At 42.2% G+C, this 8,317-nt stretch overlaps 1 protein-coding gene across 4 annotated transcripts in view; it reads left to right on the top strand.

Annotated features, from left to right (window-relative positions):
- The first annotated feature begins 1,892 nt into the window (after nucleotides 1-1,892).
- The window catches only part of PPM1B (protein phosphatase, Mg2+/Mn2+ dependent 1B), an 80,364-nt gene continuing 73,939 nt past the window's right edge, over nucleotides 1,893-8,317 (top strand). For all 4 annotated transcript variants that reach the window (XM_060168944.1, XM_060168946.1, XM_060168945.1 and 1 more), the window contains exon 1: nucleotides 1,893-2,318. The gene's annotated coding sequence lies outside the window, so the exon portion shown is untranslated. The remainder of the gene's footprint in view (nucleotides 2,319-8,317) is intronic.

Here is an 8,317-nt window from a genome sequence, read left to right as displayed (position 1 = left end):
TGGTCTAGCCACCATGCTGTAAGAAACACTATCCTTACACAAACTTGAGTAGATCAAGACATCTGAATTGCAATCAAGTCTTTATTTCTGCCATCCTCACCATGGCTAGGACAACTGCCCTATTCTTAAATTTGCCCTTCTCCCGCAAACACTGACAGCCCTTAAGCTGAACAGCACTCTGTTGGATCTTACCTTAAATTGTCTACCCAAACCAATTTACACCGAAGTATGAATAAGGTTTAAATTCTTTTTCAGGGAATTTTCATTAAAAAAAAAAGTGTCTTAAGGTACTAGAATGCCTTCATTACACTCTAGTTATCATTCTTTTGTTGGGGGTGGAGGAGGGGCAGATTAACCTGGCAGTACCTTTTAGTCTAATTCAGTTGCTGGAAGAATTAAGTCCACTTCCCTCACCCTCCTATTGAGTCATTCATTCTAGACTAACCCTGTATCTTTGTGAAGCCTTCCTCCGTAAACTTACTCACAGGAGATCCTTTACTTCACCGTCACCACGTTTCAGTTATAGCACCCATCATCTTATACCTAATTTTTGTACTTCAGCTCTCCGAACAGTGTCTGGCAAATAGCAGGCGTTCAATAACTGTGGAGCGAACGAATGTCAAAGACTAGGCCAAGAGTTTCTAAAATCAACGTTGACAAAGAAACAAAACACGGAAATGTCAAGGGCTGAATGCCAGGCAGTGCGAGCCGAGAAGGAATAAAAATAACCCCTAACAGCACAGAATCCTCCTGAAGGGATCGCCTGTCTCATTTTCTCACGTCGCTTTTTGTCCTCTCCTGACACCCCAATTTCCCGCTCTCTAACTCATTTTCTTCGCTTCTGGGGACAGGTTAGGCAGGTATCCCAGTTCAGCTGCTCTGATTGGTCGGCGATGATTTCATTGTTAGGGAGCATCCGGGCCTTTCCCCTCCCCGCAACACCCCCTCCAGAGCCCTGCCTCCCGAGGTTCCCTCTCCCGCGTGCGCCCCACCCGCTGGCTAAAGCAAAACAACCGCCTCTCCCTAGATCGCTTCTTGTCCTCGCCTGCGCCTTCCCTTCCCGTCTCGACGTCTAAGAGAGGCGTTTATATCCTCCAATGGGGGCCTAGTAGGACTTTGTTTGCCAATCAGCAGCCAACCCCCTGCAATTCCGGGTGGGACTAGGCCTCCACACCTATAATTGGACAGCCCGCTGGCTCCTTTATGGCGTTTGTTTTACGCGAGGCTTGGAGGTCAAAAATAAAGGGACATGGTCCTCACAGAACGAGAAGCCTCCGCAAAGACTCTGGGTTTGACCGTTTCCGAAGACTAGCCAATCGCTTTTCGAATACTTCCCCGCCTTTTGCGCGTTCATTTAAAAAAAGCCGGTGTGACGGACTTGGAAATTGGTTCCGTGACGGACATGTAGAGAAAGCCAATGATTGAGAGTTCGGGCCACCCTTTATACCAATAAGAAAAGACTATCGCTAGGACTCGGGCTTTGAGAGGCGGAGCGCAGGTGGGCGTTATTTGATTGACGACGGTCTCTACGTATGGCTGTTAGGGTGGGTTGGTCCCTGACGTCCGGAGGTACAGCAGAGGCGGGGCTGAATGAAGTAAAGGGTAATGAAGGGTTGGGTCTCACTCAGTGGGCGGTGTTTGATGGATAGTTGACCTTGCCAATTGAAGGTGGTCACTGATGCCCAATGGGAAATTAGGAACACAGAGGAGGGGCATTGTGGGCGGGGAAAACTAAGGACGGCGGCACAGGGGCTGCGGGACTGGGAAGGAGGGCGGTGATTGACGGGCCGTCCAGCAAACCGGGTACAGCGAGATACAGCGCGGCGTGCCAATGGGTGGGAGCTGGGGGTGGGGCTCTCCGAGGGGCGGGGAAGGACAGGGTGCGGGGAGGGGGGTTGCAGAAGGAGCCGAGCGGCTGCTGCTCAATGGCGGAAAAGCCGCCGGTGTTCTGACCGCTTCGTCCCCCTAGCAGTTGCGGGGGAGTTTCCTGCCGGCGCGGCTGGAGTCTCTGTTTCTCAGGGTTCGGTGGCTGGAAGATGCTCCAGAGAGACGAGGCTGCGGCGGAGGAGGTGGCGGCGGCCGAATCGGCAACGGCGCTAGGGTGGAGAGAAGGCGGCAGCGGCGGCGGCGGCGGCGTGCGGGGCCCAACGGTGTAAACAGCCCCGGAGGCGGCGGAGGCGGTGGCTAAGACCCCGAGGGGGAAGCGGCGGCTGAGCCAGGGTCGCGCCTCCGTTGGAAGCCTGGGCTGAGTGCAGCAGAGGGGTTCTGCGGCGGGCGCGAGCGGACGCTCTAGACCTCGCCTCCCTCCCTCGCCCCAGGTAAGGCCGCTGGGCGCCCCGCCGCAGGGGGAACGGCTCGCGGGCACCGCCGAGGCCCCGGACCGTTTTCGGGGTGCCGCCGAGCTGCGGCCGGGACCTCTCCCCGCTTAATCCTAGCCTCTTTCCCTCGGCCGCGGAGCCCAGAGGAGCGGAACGCCGGGCCTGGCTCCTGGCTAGGCCCCTTCCCCAGCCGCCGCCTCCGCGCTCGGCCGAGGCTGGGAGAGGTTCGGGGCAGGGAATTTTAGTTTGCTCGAAAGCCTGGAAGTAAACTGCTTGTCCCTGTTCTCTGCGAGCATCTCTTTCACCTGAAAGCACTGGGGCTACTCCAGGCCGTAACTCGTCCCTTCCTGGTGCATGCCTGTTTGAAAACACTACCTTTTCCCATTTGTTTCCTCATTAGCTTCTGCCTTCCTCTGCGCTCCATTTCACTTCCTCGTTAAATCTTCTTTCTCGCTCTTCTGTCTGCGCGTCTCACCACCTCCTTCCTCCTTAGCGACTTTATTTAAATCGTTTCTCTTTTTCTTCTCAGGAGACTCCGGTCTTCTCTTCCCTGTCTTCCCCAGCAATCCTTTTCGGGTGTCATTCTTTTTACTAGTGAAGTTCTTAAATGAAACTGCTATCGTCAGTATCCCAAATCTACCAGAGGCCCATTAAGAATAGACTCACCAGCTTTAAGTGGCAGATCAGTTTCTGATTTCACCGAGCCTAACATCCTTTTTAAAAAATTGTATTATTAAATGTAGAGTGTGGAAATAGCCCTGAAGTTATGTTTAAAATGAAGGGCTCAATGAGTGTTGGAAATAGTTATTTCATTTTTCAAGTTGCATGACCTCTAATGTCAGATTGAGCAGATCTAGAACATTTTTGCCCATCTTGTTTGGCAGAATGCTTCTTAAGCGTTTTGATAGCGGCTCACATTCATCACTATTCAAGTTGGCTTAAAAACAATTTGAAAACTTTAGAAAAAAGACATGAGAACAACTAGGAAGCTGTTTTGATGAAGTCACTGTTAAATACCTTTTAAAATAGGCTCCACATGTTTAATGTATCAAAATAAAGTTGGTGGGAGTCTTGTAAAAAGGATTATTTAGGAATTTGAGTAGTCTTAAGAGTTATGTAGCTATTTTGGGAAAAACATTCTTTTTCTGTTAACAAACGTTTACAACTCCTGTGATGTGAGAATTACCGAGATTTACTGTGGGATTAACACAGGAACTCATTTTATTTGAGCTACTGCATGGATGTGGAAGTGGTAAATTGTTCAGGTTAGCGTAGATCAGTATGTTTTAGGAGATGCAGAAACATGTTATCAACACTGAATGTTAATAGACATTATTTCATTTACTTTCTCTGTTGTGCAATAGCAAAGTTCCTATTGTTGGCCTGCTTTTAAATAGAGCATTTCTAAATAAATGGTGAGGCAAGTTGTTCTAATTATTATAGTAGTCTTTTCCAAGTGTATAGCCTTTTAAAAAGATACAGTTGCAGTTTTACTATTAAAATGGTAATTTCTTTTTTAAAAAAATTTATTTATTTAATTTATTTATTTTTGGCTGCATTGGGTCTTTGTTGCTGCCCACGGGCTTTCTCTAGTTGTGGCGAGTGGGGGCTACTCTTCGTTGCGGTGCGGGACTTCTCGTTGCGAGCAGGGGCTCTAGGCATGTGGACTTTAGTAATTGTGGCTCACGGGCTCAGTAGTTGTGGCTCGCGGGCTCTAGAGCTCAGGCTCAGTAGTTGTGGCACATGGGCTTAGTTGCTCCGCGGCATGTGGGATCCTCCCAGACCAGGGCTCGAACCCATGTCCCCTGCATTGGCAGGTGGATTCTTAACCACTCTGCCACTAGGGAAGCCCTGAAATGGTAATTTCTTAAAGGAATAATATTGTAGGTTTCTTGAATGGACAATGGGTTGTTTCATTAGAACTTTTATTTAGTATTTAGAACAGATTTTGTTAGTCAACAGATTTTCTTTCAGGGATAATCCTGATTTTTACTGTGCTTCTTACCTTCTCTCAGTGTCTTCTTTATCTTTTTTTTTTTAAATGGTTGTTTGTCTTTTTTCCTCTTCATTTATTTTTGCTCTCATAAAAAGTCTTACTACAGTTTCTGCAGTGTTTATGTTGCACTGTCAGCATGGAATAGTATTTTTATTTGATCTTTCATACCCATTAGTTAAGATTTCCCCAGTTTCTTGGACATTACCCTTTGGATTTGTTCATGTTGTGATTGTTCTCTGTGATGTGACCATCAGAGCTTTCAACACCTGTTTTCTTATACTGGGTGATTTCTATAAAGACTCCAGGAACAGGTGAAAGCCTTTTCAGTTTGTCTGATAGGTCAGTAAATATTAGCTTATGTTAGTAATTCACATGTAATTACCAAATCCCTTAAGATTACAGCATTTGAAGGAATAATATAGTGTCTAAAATATCTGTGCTTCTAAGAACGCCTCATTCACAAGTTGACGAGGTCAGAAAAAGTGGCTGTCGTTGAAAGTTTATTTTCTTATAACGTACATTTTTTTTTATGGAGTTTTTGAATTAAAATGTGACGCTGATACACTATCTCTTGGCATTCGTGGAGGAGTAGAATTTGCCATAGTATTGTTTAGCGATTGTGGAGTTTCATTGAAAACTGGCTGAGCCAGTAGTGGAAAGATTGCAAACATGTCCTTGTAGATGGATTGGTAAACATTTATTGCACGTGATACTGGGAGTGAATGTTCCCCCCCATACTCAGTGGTGGTAGTTACATGTATTATCTACATTATATGAATATTTGTATATTATACGTAATTATTTAAAAGTATTTTTTGACATTATCTAGCATAGAAGGTAAATAAAATAGAACTCTACAGTAGTCCTTCATAAGATATTAATAAGGTGAATAAAATTCACTTATTAAAATATACATGGCATTTTACTTTTTTGTGAAATATGCCTTTCACAGTTCACTGATTTAAGGAAAAATTAGTAGGGAAACAACTGAAGTATCAGAGTTCTAAGAGTTAAAATTTTTTTAAGTTCCAAAATTCTAATAGGAAAATTTATTTAAGTAATACTTAGGTTAAAATTACAATGAGTGGTAAGAGAATTTTGGGGAATATGGATTTTTGATGATTTTTCACACTGTGGATTAGGAGGATTGAGTAATTGGGGATATGAATAAGATTCCTAGAAATTGAGAAAACTACAAAAGTGTAATCTGGATTACTACCCATCTCACTATCCTGTACTCAAACTGAACGGTGAAGGTAAAATAGTGTCGATTTGGGGAGTATTGATTTTTATAGTTTTTGCTTGACTGTCATAAAATTTATAAAGTAACAGAGCTTGTCATCAGCTTCTAGCAGCTGATCTAACAAGTACAGGTGAAGAAAAAGATACATGGGGGCTTCCCTGGTTGCGCAGTCGTTGAGAGTCCGCCTGCCGATGCAGGGAACACAGGTTCGTGTCCCGGTCCGGGAAGATCCCACATGCCGTGGAGCGGCTGGGCCTGTGAGCCATGGCCGCTGAGCCTGCGCATCCGCAGCCTGTGCTCTGCAACGGGAGAGGCCACGGTAGTGGGAGGCCCGCGTACCGCAAAAAAAAAAAAAAAAAAAAAAAAGATACATGGGGTTCATAATCTGTTTTTTATTCTTGTCTTTGTTGGTGATACTTCTTTACATCAAAACATTGATTTAAAATAAAATAACTTTTGATCTTTCCAACTAATTTAAGTATGCTTATATCTCTGATTAGCCATTTTTGAATCTTTTTTTCAAATGAAACATTTCTAAGGTGATTTAACCTCCTTGTTTAGATTTGACTTGAGTTACACTTTTCAGCATTCTGTCTCTCTGGTTTGTCCCCAGACCAGACCACCACCATTTAGACTAGAGTGATTTGATTAGGTAGTTGAATCAGTGTTATAAAAATAAGTCTTCACTGAATTCTTGATAAAGGTATAAAGCTTTCCAAAAGTGTAGTCTATCTACTGTAGTTTCATTTCTCAGGTGTTATGAAGATTTTGAGATTTAGTTTTTAGTATCATCTAGCAACCTAGGAAACAAATACCATGTGGTAGCTCATACCTTTTTTTTTAAGTTTTCAAGTGTTTTATTTCTCCTCTTAAGTTTAATGTTAATGACAGACATAAACATTTTGCTCTGAATTATGGTAAGCCATGACACAGAATTTCTCAAGTAAATTTTTTTTTTCTTTTACTACAGCTAACTTCTGACCACATCTGCAATATCTTAACATGATACCCTTCGTAATAACTTACTGAAGAACCCAGTAGTTTAACAATCAATTGTAGTTTTAGCTTGTTCATATATTTAGACATTTAACATGATTTGTAACATTTAAAGCATAGTTTGCCAATTTCATGCTTTTATGACTTAATAAGTAGTTTAATAGTAACTTGCTAAAAATGGATTCATAGTTTTCTTTTGGAGTATGTTAAAATATCAAGATTATATTTATTGGCTTTAAATTGATTTATTTCTTGAAAATTAAAGATCTTAAAGTTAAGAAACATAATGCTAGTTGGAAAACTTGTTTTGCATCCTTTTGAATAAAAGAAGATCTACTAAAACATGGTCTGAAGTTTAGATGAGAGAGAAACATTGCAAGACTTGTATTTAATATTAAGGAACTTGTTTTACTTTTAGAGATGGGACCAATTACTGGTAGTGATATAGGGAGGGTAAGACCTGTGTCTGGTATTGCTGGTGCTTTTTGTCTATGTAGAATGATCTCCATTTCAAAATAGGCTGTGAATGAAAAGTGCATTTGTATGAAAGAAATATGAAAAACCTTTTCTTTCATGGAAAACTGTTGTCAAATGTGGTTATGTTATTAGGTATAATCAAGTTTGTTATATAAGAAAAAAGCCAAGTGTATAGAGTTTGTTTGATAGGTAGTACATACCTGAGAAGTAGGTTTGATAAATTTGTGAAGTTCTGAAGGATTTCAAAGAACTTTTAAAAGCTTGAGGGTAATGTCACTGATTCTTAAGTATAATTGCATTTTCTTGGTGTAGGTATGTATAAGTGCGCTCCTAACCTTGAAAAGGGATGGTTAATAGATGTTCTTATGAATAGGAGAATCTAGGAGTGTCCATATTACTCATGGGTGCTTAAGCTATTTTGGCAAAGAGTTTTTCTTTTTCCCTTTTCTGATTAAAGCAATCAACTCTGAGTTAAGGAACTGGTGCTATCTATTGAACACAGGTGGCCCTTCCTAGTCTCTTACAAAGAGCAAATAATTAAACTCAAAGCAACTCTAAATGATAGAATGTGTGGGAGATCAAGTTTAGATATGAGAGGCTTCTTGTTACTTTTACTTCTCTAGGCTACCAACCCATTGAGAAGTAAAAAAATTCAGTAGAGCTTAATAGTATTTAGTCTGTGGGCTACCCTCCTCTTACGCCCCAATTATTCTTGCATTCAGAGTGCCTTCTAATATGCAAGGTTCCATTCCAGGCAGGAGGCCCAACAAAATAGACACAATCCCTGCCCTCGGAGATCTTCTGTTCCGATAACAAACTCTTCCTTAATTTACATTACAACTCTGCTTCCTTTGTGGATGATTTAATTATGAGTGGGATTTGGCATGTATGGTGTTTTCTACACTTTGCTGAGAAGCTATGATTAGAGCTTTACTATTTTTGACAAGAGAGAGGGAAGAAGAGTTTTTCTGTAACTGGACAAAAACTGGAATATGAAAAGAGGAAGTAGGAAGGGGGAAATATTGTTGTACCTAAGATTAAAATGTGAGCCAAAGATAAAAAAAGAAATCCCTACATTAGGCATGAGGGAAGCTGGGGGAAACACCATGTACTGTCCAACTTTGGATAGAGGGGTTCTTGGACAGGAGAATGGGAGAAAAGATGGGAAAATGGGAGGAGGGTAAACAGGTCTTTTAACAAGTCTGGTTTAAATAACTTGGGATGTACCTATAAAATATATGTTATTATTTGTGTTTAGAAAAGACCCTGTTGTTTCTCTTCTTTTGC

The sequence above is a fragment of the Lagenorhynchus albirostris genome, chromosome 13 (assembly GCF_949774975.1).
Source record: "Lagenorhynchus albirostris chromosome 13, mLagAlb1.1, whole genome shotgun sequence".
NCBI lineage: Eukaryota > Metazoa > Chordata > Mammalia > Artiodactyla > Delphinidae > Lagenorhynchus > Lagenorhynchus albirostris.
Note: the sequence above shows the minus strand (reverse complement) of the source record. Positions and strands in the feature narration are given on the sequence as shown.